Source organism: Canis lupus, chromosome 2 (genome assembly GCF_011100685.1).
Source record: "Canis lupus familiaris isolate Mischka breed German Shepherd chromosome 2, alternate assembly UU_Cfam_GSD_1.0, whole genome shotgun sequence".
Lineage (NCBI taxonomy): Eukaryota > Metazoa > Chordata > Mammalia > Carnivora > Canidae > Canis > Canis lupus.
In genome coordinates this window covers 71,697,863-71,720,946 of record NC_049223.1, presented here as the reverse complement: position 1 = coordinate 71,720,946, position 23,084 = coordinate 71,697,863, and the positions used below count along the sequence as shown (strand labels likewise).

The 23,084-nt window shown below is 39.3% G+C and overlaps 1 protein-coding gene, 1 long non-coding RNA gene and 1 pseudogene across 4 annotated transcripts in view; 1 reads left to right on the top strand and 2 right to left on the bottom strand.

Moving 5' to 3' along the window:
- EYA3 (EYA transcriptional coactivator and phosphatase 3) overlaps positions 1 to 13,199 on the bottom strand; it is a 103,982-nt gene extending 90,783 nt beyond the window's left edge. For all 3 annotated transcript variants that reach the window (XM_038531380.1, XM_038531378.1, XM_038531382.1), the window contains exon 1: positions 13,051 to 13,199. The gene's annotated coding sequence lies outside the window, so the exon portion shown is untranslated. The remainder of the gene's footprint in view (positions 1 to 13,050) is intronic.
- Positions 354 to 1,622, bottom strand: LOC100688301 (annotated as a pseudogene).
- Positions 13,200 to 13,311: 112 nt separating the features above from the next.
- The window catches only part of LOC111093279, a 34,352-nt gene continuing 24,579 nt past the window's right edge, over positions 13,312 to 23,084 (top strand). The window contains exon 1 of the long non-coding RNA XR_005355922.1: positions 13,312 to 13,416. This is a non-coding gene — a long non-coding RNA (uncharacterized LOC111093279). The remainder of the gene's footprint in view (positions 13,417 to 23,084) is intronic.

The window sequence follows — 23,084 nt, the reverse complement described above, 5'->3', positions numbered from 1 at the left end:
CAGGAACAGATTCTCTAAGAAGAATTGTTCTTAACCTAATATTATTTCTTGGAAAATCATCCCTTCAAGCTGTCTATAAAATAACCTTTAATAAAAATTAAAAAAACTTTCCCCCCACAAGCTTCTGATAAAATAGGGGGATGTGTTCTACAAGAAAAATTCCAAAACCATAGTAAAAAGTATTGCAAAGGAATGAGTTAATCTGAATTAGATTTGTCAAAGTGAGCTTAATAATAATCTAACAGTTCTACTACAATCCTTCCAACTCTTTCTGTTTTTAGTAACTTGTCAATCACAAACCTAAGAATTTATTTAATGTGCCAGATCCAGACTCCATGGAACTCAAAGCCTCCAAAATTTTTCTTTTTTTTTTTTCTTTTTATTTTTTTTTTTAGGCAGATAAAGGTTTGTTTTATTGAATAACTGATCTGATTCATGCTGAGGCCACTATGTACAGACAAGAGAGAGGGAGTTTTATTTCTTGGTCTCTTCCTCCTTGGAGAGAGTCTTGATGATTTCCTCCTTCTTGGCCTGGAGCCGCTCTTCAAGGCGCTTGCGGGCCTCCTTTGTCTTAGATCTGCGGGCCTCAGCCTGGTCAGCCAGAAGCTTCTTGCAAGCCTTGTCTGCCTTCAGCTTGTGGAAGTGTTCCATGAGATCCGCTTGTTCTGGAACATGTTACCCTTCACTTTCAGGTAGAGGCTATGATACATGTGGTGGTCAATCTTCTTAGATTCACGGTATCTTCTGAGCAGCCTGCGTAGAATTCTCATCCTCCTCATCCACGTTACCTTCTCAGGCATTCGAGCATTGGCAGTACCTTTTCTCTTACCAATGCCCATATGCCTGCCCTTCCGTCGGGCCAGAGTGTTTTTCCGGCACCGAGCTCGGGAATGGACAGTCACAGGCTTCCGGATTATCAGCCCATCTTTGATCAGTTTTCGTATCTGATGACGGGAGTCTGCATTGGCAATTTCATTGGTCTCATTGGGGTCCAACCAGACCTTCTTTTTGCCACAGTGGAGGACACTGGAGGCAAGCCTCTTCTGAAGCATGAGCATACTAATGGCTGCGGCCAGCAGCAAAAGGAAAGAACCCAAAATTTTCTTTATCCTTCTTTGATCTGTGAGGTTAACATTTCTAAGAGAATCGCAATTTTTTTCTATAGGTGCTATGGCCTGATACATGGTTTAATTCCAGTATGAATATCCTATGTGGGACCCAGGAAATTTAACAAAAATCCCCTACCCCTGGACAAGCAGAGCAGGACTAACTCCATTTTGTGCTACACCTGCCACCTCCTGTATGACCCCCACATAACCTGCTTATTGCTTAAGGCGCTGCCCCACCCTAGCCAAACCGCTGGGCACACCCTAATCGGAAATCGTCTCATAACAATGTAACCCCGTCTTGTGCCTGCCAAAACTACACCCCCGATTCTGACCAAATAGGCCAGCTCAAATGGATACTATAGGGGGAGATGTAATTCAACTGGCCACCTGCGTGTGGACATGACTGCAACTTTCTGTATATCCCATTGGCCACTGGCCCCTATAAAGCTGCTAGGGCTCTTAGTCTCGGGGTCCAAGTCCCTGCTCCGCTGTGTCGGGTATACTTGGACCCAAGCTCGAGCTTGTAAATAAACCCTCCTGTGTTTGCATCGGTGTCGGCTCCTTGGTGGTTTCTCGGATTCGCAATCTTGGGCACGACACCTATAAATGTGTTTTCCAGTTATATAGAAAAATTTTTACCCTATTTCTTCCACCTTTGAAAAACAAAACTGTATCACTTCCTATAAATCTATCTATATATTTAATTACCAACTCTCTATTATTCAGATCAAATTTATCTTACACTATACTAACAGAACTAAGTCTTTTGAAATGTATGTCTTCAGTTGTCAAAACTATAAAATCTAGGTTCAGTTCTTCTATTAATGTTTTATTTCCCCAAACTTATTTACTCTTTTGAGAATACATCAGCCAAAAACTCAGTACTGTCATTTCAGCACAAGGTGAGGAATAGTGAATTTTTTTCTATATTTAAAAAAATTTAATTCCAATGTAGTTAATGCACAGAGTTGTATTAGTTTCACAGTAGTAGTGAAGTTTGAACACCTGTTATTTTACTCTTTTCAACATAATTCACCTCTAGAAGAAGCAGGCTGGGCAACCTTGAAGCATTAACTCTGGAGCCAGACTACTTAGGCTCAAATCCCAGCTCCACCCTGATAAAAGGTATGGGAGTTTACTTATTTATAACCTTCCTATGTCCCAGTTACTTCATCTGTAAAATGGGAATAATAAATAAATAATAAATAAATAAATAATAAATAGATAAATAAAATGGGAATAATAATAATGTGTCTTCATCATAAGATTTAAATGAGTTAATATTTGTGAAGCTCTCAGGATAGTGCCTGGCACTACAGGAAACATGATATAGCTATTTGTTAAAGAAAAATAATAAATAAGTATCTTAGGCGTAAGATAAATTCAGGAAAGAAATCTGGTCTTGAGTGAAAGTCAATTTGATAACTAGTTGCCCTTAGTTTTTCAAAGGGAAAAGTATTTAGATTATTAAGTATATGGTCCAAATAACAAGAGATTCCTATGAAAGATTAAATAAGTTGGACCTGTAGCTTTACCTTTCTTATTTGGCTTTGATTCCCAATACCCTATATAACAACTTTCCCTATGAGTCCTTTCCAAGAAACGCTGTTTTCAAGCTCCTGGACAATAAAACATTGAATGTCAATCACAGACTGTTACTTAGCAAATACACAGAACTCATCATGGTCACAAGTACTTTTAGGAGATCCAACTGTGAGTTGTGAGTTATTAATAACTAACATTTATGGAATGTTTTTTATGGGTTAGAACACCGTTCTAAGTACTTTACATGTATAACTCATTTGATCCTCTCAATAAGTCTATGATAGGTACTATTTATCATTATCACCATTTTACAGATGAGGAAACTAAAGTACGGAGAATGACTTGCCCAAGGTTATTTACCTAGGAAGACACCAACCTGAAATTCAAGCCCAGGCAGCCTCGCTTCAAAGTCTGAGGTCTCAAACCACAGCTATGTACCATTCAATATGGAACATCACAGACAGTGCTGATGACTTTAAAAGGCTGACCAAGCTAAAAATGCATGCTATGCCATGCTACACCAGTAGCCAGAATTCACAAGCCAGATAATAATAAAGAGGCAATTTTCTTCTTTATCCTCTCATTCTCATTCTCCTAGGCCTCCCAAGCGAATGAAGTGCTTTATTATTTTTTTAAGATTTATTTATTTAGAGACAGAAAGAGAGAGCGTGTTTGTGCACGCATGAGCACAAGTGGAAGGGGCAGAGGGAGAGAAAATACCCAGCAGACTCTGCACTGAGCACAGAACCCCATACAGGGCTCCATCTCATGACCCTGAGATCATGACCTGATCTGAAACCAAGAGTTGGATGCTTAACTGACTGTGCCAGCCAGGCGCCCCAAGTGAAGTGCTTTAAATAGTGCATGGAACATAGTAAGTGCTTAGTAAATGTTAGGAGGTGGTGGTGACAAAAAAAAAAAAAAACACTAACAGTAGAGTATGCTGCTGACCCTGCCTCACTTATTGGCTACGATATGCTAGGAACTGTTGATATCTCTACTCTCTTTTCCCCTTTGTGATTACAGGAAAGGAGTCAGGACAATACATACGTGCAGTCTACTCTTTAGACATGTTACTTTCACCTGACCATATACACACAAGCAAACTGCTTCACTCCTCAGGTCTCTTTTTTGGTTTACAAGGACTGGATTGGGGCCAGAAGAAAGTAGAATAAAGCAGCTTTGTAACCTTTTGATTAGCTGCCAAGGGCAGAAACAAAATTTGTGAAAAGCAACTTCATCAACTTAAACTTTGACTATTATTTGGAACCTAGCAAAGGATTCTAATGATAGAAGTTCTACATGTGAACAAGTGTTTTCAACCTCCCGATTCTTTATTATTGCAGTTTTTAAAATGATATGCCTGGACACAGTAAAGAACAGAGATGACAGTAATGGCAATTGGCAATAGAGTCTCCCTCTCTTAATTGTTCTGCATAGTTATTTAGATTAAAAGCTTAACAGATTCAAGATACATTTCAGAGAAAAAAGTAACAAACTCAAACATTTTCAATTCCAAAAAAACAATATTGGAAAAAATCTAGCAGTCATTAGAATTTTTCAAACTGCAGGTAAAATGTATTAATATCTTATTAACTTAGTGGAGATCAACAGTTTTAAATGAAATACAGTAAAACAAAATAGAGTAGAAAATATTACAATTCACATCCAGTAGTAAAAATAACACTTTCACAAAACTCCTGTTTCAATTTTAAACATTAATATGTATGTGTACAAGTATTGGATAATACACATATATATGTGAGTACTGGGTAACAATGAAAAACTGCATCTTATAGTGGGTCCTGATCAAAAAAATTTGAAAGCCACTTTATCAGAATAAAAGAAAATGCCAGACAATAGGAGAAAAATATCCACTTCAAACTACATAGGAAATAACATTCAGAATTTTGGTGGTTCTCTAAATTACAGTATTTTTAAGGCAACCCTCTGAAAAAGAAAACCATCTGCATAAGAATTAATAGTTTAACAGTTATTCCAAATAAACAATTTCACAGAATGTGAGGTACCGACATTAAATAAATACATACTAACAGGAGATACACAAAAATGAGATAAAGCAAAGATTTTCTGTTCATCTAGCTATTAAATGTCACGCCAATGTTAGAGATGGCTTATTTTCTTTGCAAAAGCTCTCAATTCTCACTCTCATGAACACTTATTCATCAATGTTATCTAATCATTGCTTCCGAATCTACAGCAAAGATGTGGTAAAAAGAAAAAGCAGATTTGAAAATTTCAGTGAATTAGTAACACTTTTTAAAAAAATAAGACCTGTAAATACTATTTTTTTATCCTAAAATGTTCTCTAAATTCTAATTTTCTAAAAACCAAGTCACGTACACATTATTTTCTATGATGCTGTCGATAAAGAGAGTGAAGCTATCATATCAATCTAGTAGGAAAAAAAATTAACATCATTGTGCTAAATTAAAATTCCCTCTTATTTTGAAAAAAGGAGGAACAACAGGTAAATCTGACCTAAATCTTTTTAACTACTATGGAAACTAAAGAATAAAGTTCAATCCCACCTAAGAGCTAATCATTCTAATTTATTCCCATAGTAACAGTGCTGATAGCAATAAACAATTTTTGTAAATTCAGTAATTACATTATTAAATTTCAGGTAAAAGTACTATTGAAATTTTAGAAGAGAAACTGATTATCAAACACACATAAAAGAGCTTCTTTTGAAACAAATATTAAATATTTAAACCAAAGTACATTCTAAACACCAATAAGTAAATTATCATAGCAAAGCCTAGACTTTTCAGCTCCATAATAGTATTTTTCCCAAAAAAAGAAAAAAAGACAAAAGCTACTATGAAAAAGGGTGTACTTATGTCTGAATTAACAAGTGGAGTTAATATGTAAAAAATAAGTAGTATCCCTAACCAAGTGTCACTTCTTACCAGAAATAACTGTAGTTTTTTTCTGTTAACCAGATCCCATGATTCTCAACTGTTTTTAAAATACTCAGAAAAATCACTTCTCCTATCTCAGTCCCAGATTCTTAAACTACCACCTCAACTGATATAAAATCATCTCCTTCCCTTGGAGACGCAACAAAAATTTTTATATTTGGGAATAACAAAAGCACAAAGAAGTATCCTAATATGATTAATGATATTCTAAATGACTATTTGCATTTTTAATTTACAAAGGAATTGGTTTGTCAAAATTCTCCTCCTCTTTTCTAAGTAAAACTAAAAACACTTAGTTTTGCACAAAGTTCCAAATTTGGAAATGAAACACAGGTAAGTCAGAAATTTTAGTTTTAGTTTCGTTTTGTATTTCTAAGTTGTTAAATTCATATTGGGAACATTAAGATTTCAGAGTTTGAGACATAAATTTGTTGAATACTTTGCAGATCAAAGAAAGAAAAAATATTAAGATCAAGAAGTAAGGGCAGCCCCGGTGGTGCAGCAGTTTAGCGCCGCCTGCAGCCCAGGTGTGATCCTGGAGACCTGGGATCGAGTCCCAGGTCAGGCTTCCTGCATGGAGCCTGCTTCTCCCTCTGCCTGTGTCTCTGCCTCTCTCTCTGTCTCTCATGAATAAATAAATAAAATCTTACAAAAAAAAAAAAAAAAGATCAAGTAAGACATGTTAGTAATATAAAATGCACTTTATTAAAAATACTGCCTTTTCTCCAAAAACTCAAAAGTAACTAACTTCCACAAGATAATTTTTTTAAGAGGCAAAGACCTGGTCCTGTTTTCCTTAAGCTATAAAGGAAGAAATCACTAAACTAGTAGAACTCTGTACAAAAAGATCATGAACTCTGAAGCCAGAAAGACTAAGTTCAAACCCAGCTGCCCAACTAACTGTGTTACTTTGGGCAAGTTTTATAACTTCTGTGCCTTGTTTCCTCATTTGTAAAATGGAGATAAGAACAGTACTTACTTCACAGGGTTGTAAAGATTAAAGAGTTAATATAATTAAAGAGTTAAACCACACGGAATAGTTATATATATATATATATATATATATATGAATATAATGAATTTATTATATATAAATGAATGAATTTATTATATATAAATATATAATATTATATATAAATATATATATTTCATTATATATATATTCATTCATTCATTTATTTTAGACATAGAGAGAGAGAGGCAGAGACACAGCAGAGGGATAAGCAGGCTCTCTGCCAGGAGCCCGACATGGGACTCAATCCCAGGTCTCTAGGACCGCGCCCTGGGCCAAAGGCAGGCACTAAACCGCTGAGCCACCCACGGATCCCCTAAAGCTGCTTTTATGTTTACTGTTTTACCATTATAGATTTTTACAGTTCATTTGTGAAGACTCCCAAATGAAATTGATTTAACTGTACCTATAAAGAACATGATTTTATATTAAACTGATGCAAATTAACACAAGAACCTCAAACTAGATTACTGATGAGAAACCAGTGTTTTGAAAACATAAAATCATAAAATCTTTAAAAAATCATATACCATTGTCACTGGTTGAAATAACATTTTCTTAGGATGAAAGTTTAATTCTAATTATGTTATCTCCTTCTGCTTTTTTTTTTTTTTTTTTTTGCTACCACCTGGTGATATAGGTTATATTACATCCTATAGTTTAATTCAAATATGTAGAAAGAAAACCAAATTCAGGATTTAAGTGTAAATGTCATTCTTACATAATGTTACCTAGTTCACATGAGCAGCCTGTACATGTATTATTGAAACCGAACATAGTAGGGACCCAAAATAAATTTGCTAAAAGAAATGTATTACAAAGATTATTGCTATTTTCTACAGCAAATAAAAGCAAGTCTACCTAGTACAAATTATTAACCAAGCTAATAAGTTAAAGTGCATCCAACACAATCTGTAGTAAGATCTTTAAGACGTTAAAGTACTAGACTGCCTTGGGAAGGATCTGTTAACTTACAGTTAAGTCAGCAGTATTTTTTTTCTTTCTTATCTTTTTAAAAAAAATTTTCCACCCAAATGTTAGAATTATTTGTTCCAGTTCTGTGAAAAATGTCACTGGAATTTTGAAAGGAATTGCACTGATTTTGTAGATTGCTTTGGGTAGTATGGACATCGTAATAATATTCTTCTGATACATGAACATGGACTATCTTTCCATTTATTTGTGTCATCTTCAATTTTTAAATCAATGTCTTATAGTTTTCTGTATACAGGTCTTTCACTTCCTTGGTTAAACTTATTCCTAGACATTTTATTCTTTTTGATGCCATTATAAATGGGATTGTTTTGTTAATTTTTCTTTCTGATAGTTCATTATTATTGTGTAGAAATGCAACAGATTTTTGCATATTGATGTTTTACCTGCAAATTTACTGAATTCATTAATTCTAACACATTTCTGGGGAGACATTAGGTTTTCTACATGTAGAATTAGGTACCTGCAAATAATAGCAGTTTAACTTATTCCTTACCAATTTGTATACATTTTCTTTTTCTTTGTGTAATTGTTGTGGCTAGGACTTCCAATACTATGCTGAATAAATACAGTGGGTAAGAGCGGAGGCATCTTTGTCTTGCTTCTGATTTTAGAGAAAAAAGCTTTCAATATTTCACTGTGGACTATGTTTGTGATGGCTTTGTCATATACAGTCTTTATTATGTTGAGGTATGTTCCCACTATTGCTATTCTAAGAGTTTTATGAGTTTTATGATTTCAATGGAGGTTGAAAGGATAGCACTATTTATAATTTCCTTTTTTGATTTAAAATACTAATACAGGGGCACCTGGCTGCTTCAGTCGGTAGAGCATGTGACTCTTGATCTCGGGGTCACGAGTTCCAGTCCCATGTTGGGCGCAGACTAGATTACTTTAAAAAAAAAAAAAGTAAAATACTACTACATATTTAAAAGGAGAAAATAGTAAAGATAAATTTTATGAAGTCCATATTTCAAATAACTGGGGTTTTTAATTATTTTATTTATTTATTCATGACAGACACACAGAGAGAAGCAGAGACATAGGCAAAGGGAGAAGCAGGCTCCCTGCAGGGGGCCTGATGCGGGACTCCATCCCAGGACCTTGGGATCACAACCTGAGCCAAAGGCAGATGCTCAACCACCTAGCAATTCCCAAATAACTGTCTTTAAATATACTATAAATAACAAAGAAAATACTCAATTATTTTTACATTTAATAATTAGATACTAGGACTTAGATTGATGGGACCAAATAAAGATATCAAGATGATGGTATGGTTTGCTATGTTCTCTGCCAATAAAACATATTCAGTTTATGCCATACATTCTATATAAGAACATGCACCTGTATTTTTAGGTTCATTAGCAAATAGAAAGTACACCTATTTTCAACTTTATTCAAAATGTAATAATCCCTTGACATAAATGAATGTATGAGAAGAAAAACTATTCCTATTTTTTTTTAAGATTTTTTTTTTTAAACATTTTAATTTTTATTTATTTATGACAGTCACACACAGAGAGAGAGAGAGAGAGGCAGAGACATAGGCAGAGGGAGAAGCAGGCTCCATGCACCGGGAGCCCGACGTGGGATTCGATCCCGGGTCTCCAGGATCGCGCCCTGGGCCAAAGGCAGGCGCCAAACCGCTGCGCCACCCAGGGATCCCTTTTTTTTAAGATTTTACTTATTCATGAGAAACAAAGAGATAGAGAGGCAGACACAGGCAGAGGGAGAAGCAGGCCCCATGCAGGGAGCCCAACATGGGACTCAATCCGGGGTCTCCAGGATTAGGCCCTGGGCTGAAGGCAGCATTAAACCGCTGAGCCACCCAGGCTGCCCTATTCCTAATCTTTTTAAATACATTTTGAACTATTTCTATGTTAAACTAGTATATGTTAACTATTTTTAACTATTCTTCCTCCATTTAAAATACACAAAAGGTAAAATATCCTGCCGTTATATGCAGAACACAAAAGTCTTTTAGACAAACAACTACCAAAATAGAAGTTTTATCAGCCTTTTATCTGAAAGCAAAACAAAAAGAATGAAGTTATGAAGTGGCTTAGGCAAATCACAGAAACCATCACACTGCAAGGTACAAAAGGTAAGGGCATGGTAGAGGTGTACTTTGCTTCTGGAATTTTTAAAGCTGCACTTTCCTTAAAACATATTCCAGGGTTCAAGAATAAAAATTAAACCATGTAAAACAAAGCACAGTAACAAGGAAAATGACAAAACAGCAAAATAATTAAACCAAATAAAAACAGAAAACCTGGGGCACACGGGTGGCTCAGTGGTTAAGCATCTGCCTTTGGCTCAGGTTGTGATCCCAGAGTCCCACCCATATGGGGCTCGCCATAGGGAGCCTGCTTCTTCTCCCTCTGCCTATGTCTCTACCTCTCTCTGTCTCTATGAATAAATAAATAAAATCCTTAAAAAGTAAAATAAGAAAAAAAAAAAAACCAGAAAACCTGACAGGCATAAAATAATATGCAGAAATTTATTTTAAATTGAGACTTCAGGGTCACAAGTTAAGACTGCCAAACTAAAGGAGAAATTTCTATAGAAAACTGACAGTGATTCCTCTCCTGAACATTACAAACATATACACTAAGTTGTCTCTAGTGATATTTTTATTTCTTTGGAAGCTGGGTAAGACAGGCAGGCTTTTTAGTAAACAGAAAATCTATTAGTTCTGGGTAAGAAGACCAGGAGCATGAGCACAATTGCTCCAGTGAGACCATGGGATGTTCATTTCATGTAAAGGCTTTTATAGAAGAAGAAAAGAGACTCGCTAAGACTAATTTCAACTTCTACACAATTTCTTTCTAGAATCCACCTTTGAAGGCAAAATGACTCCAGCCTTGCATTTAAAAATCTGTCATAAGTTTCTTATCTTAAAACTCATTCCTGTGATACAAATGTATTGAAATGAACCACTAAATACTACGTTGTACTCTCTGATCTGCAACTTTGAGGGAACTAAAACCCACTTCTGAATGCATGGACAAGACTTCTTTATTTGTAAAAACTGACCTTAGAAAAATCACCAATTCTTTGTCTTGATTTCCTTATTGTAAAATGAAGGGGTAAGTCTGAGCTCTGTGGTTCCCTCCAGCCGTAGTAGAAATTCATCTAGGTTTAGACTTACGACATACTCAAGAAAGAAAAAGTTCAGAGATGATAAAGGTTAAAAGAGGGCCTTACATCAATCCAAATGTTTCTCTATGAAATATCTGTGGCTAAAAAAAAAAAAAGTCCACAAACCAGGAGGTAAGGAAACAGAGTCAGCCCATACTCACTGGAGTTAGTTTTTAAGGATGCAAAATAATAAGATTAGGCTGAACAGAAACTAGGGTTTCCAGTGTAGGTGGTGGGGAAGATAAGAGGTATGGGTAAGGAGCTCTCAGCCGTTAGATGAGGCCTGAAAGCCACCCAGAAGGGTACTTCTCTGTAGGTTCTAGGACTAGTATGGCCAAGCTCCAAAGTCCTTTGCTAAAAATAGCTGAAGGGAGTAGCCCAATTCTGGAATGAGCCAAGGTCTATGCTATGCTTGCATATGTATATGTATCACATAATGAGAGAAACTTTTCTGTAACTCAGTAATCAGAAGTGAAACGGACACTAAAAGCTGTATTTATTCTGTTCACTTAAGTACTAAATTTCAGAGCATAATTTATATTTCAGAAGCTGCTCACACAAAAATATTTGCAATCAAATGCTACACACCACCATAAACATCAGAAAAACAAAAGTAAAAATTATCCAATCCTGTGTCTCAAAATATACCTCAGATCACAAAATTTGAGAAATAGGAACTAACCACTATTAAATCCAATCTCTTCAACTTATTTTTTTTTAAAGATTTTTTTGAAAATCTTGAGTCTGGGATCAAGTCCTGAGCTAAAGGCAGATGCTCAACCAGAGTCACCCAGGTGTCCCTGATCTCTTCATCTTAAAGGTGACTATGAGCCATCAGAGAAATTTAAGAAATTAAAAGCCTAAGTCTCAAATGAGAAAAAGACGGTTCTAAGGCTAAGGTGGAGGGGCTGCCTGAGTGGCACAGTCAGTTAAGTGTCGGACTCTTGGTTTGGGCTCAGGTCGTGAGATCCAGTGCATTATGCTCCATACTCAACATGGAGTCTGCTTGGGATTCTCTCTCTCTCTCTGCCCCTCCTGCTTCTACTCTTTCTAAAATAAATAAATAAATAAATAAATAAATAATTCTTAAAAGGTAAAAATAGTAAAGAAAAAATAACAGAATAATAGTCAATGTAATAATGTACTGTAATGTCTGGCTTATGAAGAAACAGGAAGAAAAATAGAAAACTTGTCAATAGAGTAAAAATGAAAATTTCTAAGAGGTAAGGATAAAGATACATATGCACACTGAGTTCAAATAAAGAAAACTTAGTGCGAAATTACTACAGTGCGCTCTTTAGCAGAAAATATTTCAGTGACACTAAAATTTTTGGCAATAAGCTTATTAAATCTGGGGCTAAAAAATCTCCCAAGAAACCGTCCTCTGTCATAGCAACTGTTCTGTAAGTAAAGCCTATGCAGAAACAGAGATGATCGTCCCAAGATTATCCGCATTTTTGCCTCAGCTGTGCACATCCATTCTCAAGGGATAGAGAACACAAAAATGACAGGACATCCTCAAGGCCTGTCAGTTAACCAGACCACACAAGCCCAATCTCTAGCAGTTCCGTGTGCCTGCCACCTGTTAGCCTGCTCTGGAGAGAGCACCGAAAACTGTGCTCCAGCAAAGAACTGGAACCGCCTTTGTTGTTCCCTAACAACGGAAGCTACCCGAGTTGGGTCTCACACGACGCCTCAAGGCAAAACTTCTCCCTGGCCGGATAAATCGGCCCCGATTGGGGCTTTGGCTAAGCATTCCCCTAGCTAAGAAAAGGCGGGAGAACCCCAGGCGAAGCACAAATGTCACCTACTAGTCCCAGGAAGGGACAGGGGTCGAAGGCGATGGAAGTTGGAGGACAGGACCCAGGTAGGACCCGAGAGACACAGGCTGAGTTTCGCAGTGGAGGAGGGGAAGCACAATGAGGAGGTGGGCTGTCCTGCTGCGGGAAAGCACAGCGAGATCCCAGGGAGGTGCTAACGTGAGAGCCGGGGAAAAGCGAGAGGCAGTGGTGAGAGAAGCGCCGAGGCGAAAGGCAAGAAACCGAGGCTTGTAACCGGGTAACCGGAGGCTAAGGACGAGGAAAACAGCCAGGCAAGAGGTGCGCGCGGACGGGCGAGGCTAAAGGGAGGTGAAAGAGGCGAGGCCGGCGAGGGAAAGGCTAAAGTGAGAGAACCATTGCAGGGACAAGGGACAGGCAAAGAGAACCCCCACCCACAGGGACCGGGACAGAACTTTTGACCCGTCCCTCTACAGGCTGTACTCGACCGGCCGCATTCAGACCCTGTCGCAGCGGAGACTCACCCTACGGCTGCAGAGGCCCCAAAGCAGGACATGGGTACTGGTCCAGACTCACAGGAGAACCAAGCGGATGGAGGAAACCGCGGCGTTAGCGTGACCCGGATGCGCATCCCTAGGAACCGGAAGGCAGCGGCCAGGGTCACCTCGCAATCCACACCTCGTTCCACCAGGAGCCTCTGGGCGCATGTGTCAGACTTCACGAGGCGGGGCGAGGACGGGCCTAGGCCCCGCCCACTCCGCCCTCCCGGGAGCCCCGCCCCGCCCCGCCCCTGGTGACGCCCCGCTGGGCGCCTAGGACTTGCTTAGCGCGAAGAGGCCGGGTCTTGCTGCGGGAGCCTTGGTGGTGGCGCCGGGGTACGAGCAGCCCCGGTAAGGCATATTTCAGCGTTCACGTTTTTAGACGGTCCTTTAAAATTCGCGTAATACCCGCCTCCCCAAAGCCATCGTGAGAAGACACGCCGGATGCATCTGATTTAAAAAAACTGTGGGAGGAGGAATGTGTGAGAAGTTTTGGAAACACTGGTGTAGAGGCGAGACTAAGGTGGTGTTTTTATCCTCAATATTAGTTTATTTCTAATGTTGGATTAATCTCACAGTGACTTCTATTTCGTGCACATTATTTTATGGGAAAATTTTTATCAGAAACGATATTAATGCTTCACTAACTTTAAGTTACTACCCAAATATGGGCAAGGAGTAAGGTTGAATTCAGGTGTTGTGGGGACTTGAGATTTATTCAAATTGAGGACCCTGTTTAAAAAAAAATCCATAACTACGTGGGGCGCCTGGGTGGCTCAGCGGTTGAGTGTCTGCCTTTGGCTAAGGGCGTGCTCCTGCAGTCCAGGGATCGAGTCCTGCATCGGGCTCCCCTGGGGTGCTTCTCCCTCTGTCTCTCATGAATAAATAAATAAAATCTTTTTTAAAAATCCAAAATTATAAATACAACATGAGGTATAAAAATGAATCTTTTCTTTGGAGAAAAGAAATCACAAATTATGAATTTGTAAAATTTAATGAATACCATAAAATCCAGAAAAATTACAAACTAATTTTTATTTCTTTTTTTAAGATCTTATTTATTTATTTATTCGTGAAAGACACAGGCAGAGAAAGGGAGAAGCCGACTTCATGCAGGAAGCCTAACATGGGACTTGATCCCGGGGTCTCCAGGATCATGACCTGGACTGAAGGCGGCGCTACACAGATGAGCCACCCCAGCCGCCCAAATTACACACTATTTTTAAACTGTTTTATACCCCTCAAATACATTTTTCTTCTTTTCTCTGTTTTTTTTTTTTTTTTAAAGATTTTATTTATTCATGAGAGACCTAGAGAGAGAGGCAGAGACATAGGCAGGGAGCCTGATGTAGGACTCTATCCCAGGACCCCAGAATCACACCCTGACCTGACCGGAAGGCAGACACTCAACCACTGAGCCACCCAGGTGCCCCTTTTGCTCTTTTTTTTAAGTAAGCTGCATGCCCAATGCAGAGCCCAATATGGGGCTCGAACTCTACACTGGGAGATCAAGACCTGAGCTGAAATTGAGAGTTGGATGCACAACTGCCTGAGCCACCCAGGCACCCCTAAAATACTTTTTCTCTACATTTTTGGCTATATATATATTCTTTGATCACCTCTTCCTATGACAACAATTTATTAATATCATTTACTAAGATCCTTGACTCCACCACTCACATCAGTGAATTCTCTTTTTTTTTTTTTTTTTTTTTTTTACGGTTTGGTCCTTGTGAGTCATTATTATTACAATATACTTTGACAAAAATAGAAACTCATTTCATATCAATACAACAACAAAAAAACAGTTTCCTGGACTGTTACACTGCTAACGTTTTCCAAAGGTTGCTATTTACAATTACAATAGCCAAAAGGGAAGGTGGGCTGTGGCCTGGGGGTGGTGGGACAGGAGGTAGCCTACCAAGAGGACGGCCCAGAGCAGGGAGGTGGGGTCATGGGGTCAGGAGCAGAGGAGCTAAGAGGGGCTGCCATCAAAATTTGTTCAGAATCTGACCACTTACTGCTTCTCTTGGTAAAAGCCACAATGTGTGACTGCTCTCTTATATACCCTTACTTTTCCATGATTAACATGGCAGCAAACTTCTGTTAAAAACTTTAAGCAGATCGTGGTCCTTCTCCAATGGACTCCATTTTCTTTTTTTTTTTTTTAATATTTTATTTATTTATTTATTTATTTATTTATTTATTTATTTATTTATGAGAAAGAATGAGAGAGAGAGAAAGACAGGCAGAGGGAGAAGCAGGCTCCATGCAGGGAGCCTGACATGGGACTGGATCCCTGTTCTCCAGGATCACGCCCTGGGCCGAAGGTGGCGCTAAACCACTAAGCCACGGGGGCTGCCCTGGACTCCATTTTCTTTTCTTTTGTAAGATTTTATTTATTTGAGATAGAAAGAGTGAGAGAGAGAGAGCACAAGCAGGGGACAGAGGTAGAGGGAGAAGCAATCTCCTTGGGAGCACGGAGTCTGACATCATGACCCAAGCCAAATGTAGGCACTTCACTGGCTGAGCTACCCAAGTGACCCTAGACTCCCATTTTCAAGTGAAAACAAAAAAATCCTTAAACTGGTCTACAAGACCTTCAAGATGCAACATGCCTCCTCCCCCCAATGAAGTATAACGAACCTCATCTCCTATTCTGTTATTCCCCCCACCCTACCCCACCCCACCCAAGGCACATTGGCCTCCCTGCTATTCCTCAAATCTGCACATAAACTCAGGCCCGTGGTGTTTGCTGATCTCTCTGCCTGGAATGCTCTTCCCCCAGATAAATGCATCATTCACCCTTTCACCTTCTTTATGGCTTTGCATAAATATTAACCCTCTTAATGAGAACTTCCCTGCCATTGTATTTAAAACTAAAGCACCACCACCCTCCCTGCATTTCCTAGCCCAGTTCCCACTTATTTTTTCTCAAATAACATTTATCCCATCCATTTGCTGGTGGAATTGGTTAAATGTCTTTCTCCCACGTATATTCGCCAAAATGTCAGCTCCAGGAGGGCACAGATATCTGTGCTTTGTTCGAAGGTGTATTTCAGCACCATTACAGAGCCTAGCACATTGTAGGTGCCCAATAAATGTTTGCTGACTGAAAAGATAAAATTGCTCATTTATGTTGCTTTTGCTCATCTGAAAATATGCAAGCTGAGCCACCAATTCCACCAGGGGGAGCCCATGAGTAGCCAATGTGGTATTCCCCAGAAAAGTTATCCTAAAGCACCATACACATACAGAATTTTAGAGCAGGGCCACAGAAGAGCACAAAAATTCCTCCCAAGAGCATGAGTGTTGTACCTACTAACAGTAAACAATAAAACCCCTCAAATGATCTTCACAGTCCCTTAAGAATAAAATCTTAAAAAATTTAAGCTCTATACTATGATCCGTGAGGCCCATCTTGACATGTTCTCCCTGACTCTCGTACGTCATGCCCAGCCTCCCTTCCTCTCACATACAGATCCAGTCATCCTGTCCTGCTTTCTTCCTGTATACACCAAGCTTTCTTACCTCAGAGCCTCAGCGCATAATGTTCCTGCTCTCTCATACTCTTCCCCAAACCTACTGATGACTGATTCTTTCTGCTACTCTCAGTTAAATTCACCTCTGAAGGCTTCCCATAGGCCTCCCCAGACCTCCTGTCTGCTTCTAAAGTAGCTCCTGCATCTCCTTCCCATACTTTTCCTCAGGGTCCCTATCACTATCTGAAATTACCTTGTTTGTTGTCTATCACTGGAAAGTAAGCTCCACAGGGGTCTTATATATATATATATTTTATTGGACTTTGATTTGCCAACATATAGTATAACACCCAGTGCTCATCCCGTCAAGTGCCCCCCTCAGTGCCTGTCATCCAGTCACCCCATTCCCCCGCCCACCTCCCCTTCCACTACCAGAGTTAGGAGTTCATTTCCCAGAGTTAGGAGTCTCTCATGTTTTGTCACCGTCTCTGATTTTTCCCACTCATTTTCTCTCCTTTCCCCTATAATCCCTTTCATTATTTTTTATATTTCCCATATGAGTGAAACCATATAATGATTGTCCTTCTCCAATTGACTTAACTTCACTCAGCATAATACCCTCCAGTTCCATCCACGTCGAAGCAAATGGTGGTATTCGTTGTTTCTAATGGCTGAGTTATATTCCATTGTATATATAGACCACATCTTCTTTATCCGTTCATCTTTCGATGTACACCAAGACTCCTTCCACAGTTTGGCTATTGTGGACGTTGCTGCTATAAACATTGGGGTGCAGGTGTCCCGCAGTTTCACTGCATCTGTATCTTTGGGGTAAATCCCCCAGTAATTGCTGGGTCGTAGGGTAGCTCTATTTTTAACTCTTTGAGGAACCTGCACACAGTTTTCTAGAATGGCTGTACCGGTTCACATTCCCACCAACAGTGCAAGAGGGTTCCCACAGGGGTCTTTATCTCTCTTGTTCACTGATGAATTCTCTGTACTAGAAGAGTGATTGGCATATAGTAGGTGCTCAATAAAGTAAGTACAAATATTTATTGAAGCTTTGCTCTTACTGTATATGGTAAATATATAAGTGCCCATATTTTTCATTCAGTTATCCCAACAAACTTGGGAAGTATTGCGATTGTCTCCACAGATGAGAAAACTAAGGCAAAGATAGGTTAAGGAGGGATGCCCAGGTGGCTCAGTTGGTTGGGCTTCTGCTTTGGCTTGGGTGATGGTCTCAGGATCCTGGGATAGGGCCCCTCGTTAGGCTCCCTGCTCTGCGGGGAGTCTGCTTCTCTCTCTCCCTCTGCCTCTACCCTCACTTTTGTACTCTCTCTCAAATAAATAAATAAATAAAATCTTTAGAAAAAACAGTTAAGGAACTTGCTCAAGGCCACACAACTGGCAAGAAGCAAACCTAGGACTTGAACCCAGGTCTGTGTGACTTCAGAGCCCATGATTTATCTCAAACTATAGGAAGAGCTTATGTAGCCACATATGAATTCATTTTACTTCCTCGTTTTTCAATGATTTCATGCATCTTCACTTGTTGCCACAGTCAGTAGGAGTGGAAATGTGTTTTTTTTTTTCCTGACCTATTACACTACTTTTGGTGACAGATCTAAGAATATGTGTGTGTGTGTTTTTTTTTTTTTTGAGTTGGGTTTAATTAGATATTTTTTATATTATTTTCTGTAGATTTAAAATATTTTGAATATTTCATTCAAAATTTAATACAAAACAAAGGCTATTCAAGTAGTCTAAAAATATTATAGCCAGGTCCTTTTTTTTTTTTTTTTTTTATTTATGTATGATAGTCACAGAGAGAGAGAGAGGCAGAGACACAGGCAGAGGGAGAAGCAGGCTCCATGTGCCGGGAGCCCGATGTGGGATTCGATCCCGGGTCTCCAGGATCGTGCCCTGGGCCAAAGGCAGGCGCTAAACCGCTGCGCCACCCAGGGATCCCCCCTTTTAAAAAAAAAAAAAAAAAAAAGGGATCCCTGGGTGGCGCAGCGGTTTAGCGCCTGCCTTTGGCCCAGGGCAGGATCCTGGAGTCCCGGGATCGAATCCCACGTCAGGCTCCCAGTGCATGGAGCCTGCTTCTCCCTCTGCCTGTGTCTCTGCCTCTCTCTCTCTCTCTCTCTCTCTGTGTGACTATCATAAATAAGTAAAAATTAAAAAAAAAAAATTTAAAAAAAAAAAAAAAAAAAAAAAAAAAAAGATTCCTGCATTTATTCCTGAGAGAGAGAGAAAAAGAGAGAGGCAGAAACACAGGCAGAGGGAGAAGCAGGCTCCCTGCAGGGAGCCCTATGCGAGATCTGATCCCAGATCCCGGGATCATGACCTGAGCCAAAGGCAGGTGCCCAACCGCTGAGCCACCCAGGTGTCCCACCAGGTCTTTTTTTAAAGTCTATTTATTTTTAAGTAATCTCCACACCCACTGTGGGGTTTGAACTCACAATCCAGAGATCAAGGGTTGCATGCTCTTCCAACTCAGCCAGCCAGACACCCCTGTACCCAGGCCTTTCTAAACAAATCCAAATGTAAATCAAAACACAAGCCTAATTAAACTGAAAGTATCTAAAAGTAATATCTCTAACTTATATATTTCCATTTTTAAAAGACACAATGAATGTTTGATCAGTGTTTTGTTCACAGTTATCAACTTAAACTCTCCTGATTGATGTATCTGAAGCACATGGATCTGGGTTTTTTTCTGGTAATTTCTCTATTGTATTTAGGACAATATCTTATGATACACATGACAGTTGAACCTCTAAAAGCAATATATAATGGGTGGGATAAAAATAAGATTACTGTATGATCCAGCAATCCCACTTCTGAGTATGTATCCAAGAGTCAAAGGCAGAGTCTCAAAGGGAGATCTGCATACCCATGTTCATAGCAGCATTATTCACAATAGTGAAGAAATAGAGACAACCCAAGTGTGCATCAGCAGGAGAATGGATAAACAAGATGTGGTATATACATACAACAGAATACTATGGAGACTTATAAAGGAAGGAAATCCTGTCACATGCTGAAATAAGGATGAACCTTAAGTCACATAAGTGAAATAAGCCAGTCACAAAAGGACAAATAACAGTATGATTCCACCTACACAAAGTATCTAAAGAAGTCAAATTCACAAGTACAGAAAGTAGAATAGTGGTTACCAGGGCCGAGAGGAACTGGACAGAGGAGAATTGTTCAGTATACACTAAATTATACACTTAAAAATGGTTAAGATGGTGAATTTTATAATTTTTTTGCCACAATAATTAATTTTTTAAAAAGTACTTTGATATAGGGATCCCTGGGTGGCGCAGCGGTTTGGCGCCTGCCTTTGGCCCAGGGCGCGATCCTGGAGATCCGGGATCGAATCCCACATCGGGCTCCCGGTGCATGGAGCCTGCTTCTCTCTCTGCCTCTCTCTCTCTCTCTCTCTCTCACTCTCTCTCTGTGACTATCATAAATGAATAAAAAAATTTAAAAAAAAAAGTACTTTGATATAGAACTACCCTATGATCCAGCAATCACACTACTAGGTATTTAAAAAAAGAATACAAAAATACTAATTCAAAGGGATATAGGTACCCCAATGTTTATAGCAGCAGTATCTACAATAATCAAATTATGGAAACAGCCCATGTATCCATCAATTGGTGAATGGGTAAGTAAAATGTTACACACACACATGCACCATGGAATATTACTCAGCCATAATAAAGAATGAAATTTTGCCATTTGCCATGACATGGATGGAATTAGAAAGTATTATGCTAAGGGAAATAAGTCAGTCAGAGAAAGACAAACACCATGTGATTTCACTCATATACAGAATTTAAGAAAACAAAATGGGGGAAAAAGAGAGGCAAATGAAGAAATAGACTCTCAACTATAGAGAACAAGGGGTGCCTCTGCCTCTGCCCCTGCCCTTCCCCTCTGCTCATGCTTGCTCTCTTGTGCTCTCTCTCTCTCTCCACTCAAATAAATAAAATCTTTTAAAAAAAAGCTATAGAGAACAAACTGAGGGTTACCAGAGGGGTGGGAGGTGGGGAGGGGGTGAAATAAATGATGGGATAAGGAGTACACTTGTGATGAGCATCAAGTGTTGTATGGAAGTAATGAATCACTATATTATAACCTTAAACTAATATTACACTGCGTGTTAACCAACTGGAACTTTTAAAAAAATTATTATTTTTTAAAAATTATTTATTTATTTATTTATTTATTTATTTATTTATTTATTTATTTATTTGACAGAGAGAGAGACAGAGCACAAGCAAGGGGGAGTGGCTGGCAGAAGGAGAGGGAAAAGTAGGCCCCCTTCAGAGCGGGGGCCTAACATGGGGCTTGAACTCAGGGCCCTGGGATCATGACCTGAGCCGCAGGCAGATGCTTAACCGACTGAGACACTCAGGCACTCCTTAATTGGAATTTAAGAAAAAACTTTTTTAAAAGAGCAATCAATAGCAATCTAGTTAATGCTATAAGAATGTGGGTCACTTTATGCCTATTTGGCCGTGTATAGAAATTATTAGAGTCTCTTTCACAGTTTTGCCTAAATTTCCACCAGTAAAAATACTTTGAGGTAGAATGAACTCACATTTTTTAGTGTATGTGCTGCTGAAGCGAGCACTAAACTCACATTTTAAAAAAAGATTTATTTTAGGGGTGGGTCGCTTATTTGGTTAAGTATCTGCCTTCAGCTCAGGTTGTGATCTTAGAGTCCTGGGATGGAGCCCCACATCTGGCTCTGTGCTCAGAGGGGAGTCTGCTTCTCCCTCTCCCTCTGCCCCCACCCTTGCTCATGCTCTCTCTCTCTCTCTCTCTCTCTCTTTTTTTTATGATAGTCACAGAGAGAGGCTCTCTCTCTCTTGAATAAAGATTTATTTGTTTATTTGAGAGAGAGAAAGAGAATATGAGCAAGAGGGAGGGGCAGAGGGAGAGGGAATCTCAAGCGGACTCTACTCTGAGCATGGGGCCCGATGTCAGGCTCAATCTCATGACCTTGAGGTTACAACCTGAACTGAAACCAGGAGTTGGATGATTAACCAACTGTACCACCCAGGCACCCCTAAACTCACATTTTTAAGATACGCAGTAACCATTGCTGTCTTCAGAGCAAAGCATTTCCAGTCCCCTGAATATATTATCTTCACTTTACCCACAGGCATCTTTTCCTCATGGGTACTATTGTTGTGTGTATTTACCCCTAACAAATTATTATGATTTGGCACCATCCAAGATCTCTTGCTGTATAGCCAATGATTCTGGTATAAAACTCAGGTGTTTTAGGAACACCTCACAGCAATGCATATAGGATTAAAATTATAGCCCTGGAAATCTACATGAAATAGAAATGGAACACTTTCTGCATCCCTATCACGGTCAGCTTTGTATCACAAAGTGTGTTCTGGTTATCTATTGATATGTAACAAACTATCCCCAAACTCAGCAGTCTTAAACAATCGCTGTATTATATCTCACAGGTTTGGAGTCAGGAGTTTGGGCAGAGCTGATTTTTCTCTTCTGCATGGCATCAATCAGAGTCAGTTGGTAGTATTCTAGCTAGCAGATAGGCAGTGAGGCTAGTGTGGCAGGTCCAACACAGCCTTTCTCATGTGCCTTGTACTTGATGGGATTGGCTGAAAGACTGGGTTCAGCTAGCCCCCTGATCACATAGTCTCAGAACCTCTCTACATGGTCTCTCCATGAGGGTAGTTGAACTTTTTAAGTGGCAACTCAGGCCTCTATAGAGATGGGTCTTGGAAGTTGCCATTCTTTTAAGGCCAGCCTGGAAACTGACACTACAACACATCCATCCCATTGGTCAAAGTGGCCATAGAGGTCATCCAGATAGACCTGGCCATTGTCAGAGTAACTTAGACCTATTGCTACTACTGTAGTTGGCCTGATGTTCACCAAAAGAGCTCCTGGGAAAACATTCATATTGTTGTGTATCTACTACTTTGTAATATGCTAGACTCTGAGGACACAGCAGAAAACAAATTAGACCAAACTTCTTCCCTCATGGAGCTCATATTCCAATCAATCTGTGGTCAAAAATACGTGTTGTATATGTTTGGCTGGGCTCAATATCCATTCCCACTTCTTTCTGCAGAAGTGGGAAGGTTAAAGATGGCACTTCCCAGGCTCCTCTATTGCTAGGGTTCTAGATGAAAACTAGGTATTGCCAATTAGAGGGACTGGGTCAGATTTACAAGAGAAATGAGTAAGAGGCAATTTTCCTGCACATTGGCTCTTTCTGGTGGTCAATAGGATCATCACTGGAGATGTGGGGCTTTTCTGTGTCAGTCTTTCAGTTTCTATTTCCAGCTTCATGAGTTAGATAGTTATAGCAACAGCAACCAGGAAGACAGTTCCCCAGTCCTAGCTTTCTGATTTCTGAACCTTATTTATAGAAGTATGTTCTTTTTTTTAAACATTTCTTTTTTTTTAATTTTTAAAATTTATTTATGATAGTCACACAGAGAGAGAGGCAGAGACACAGGCAGAGGGAAA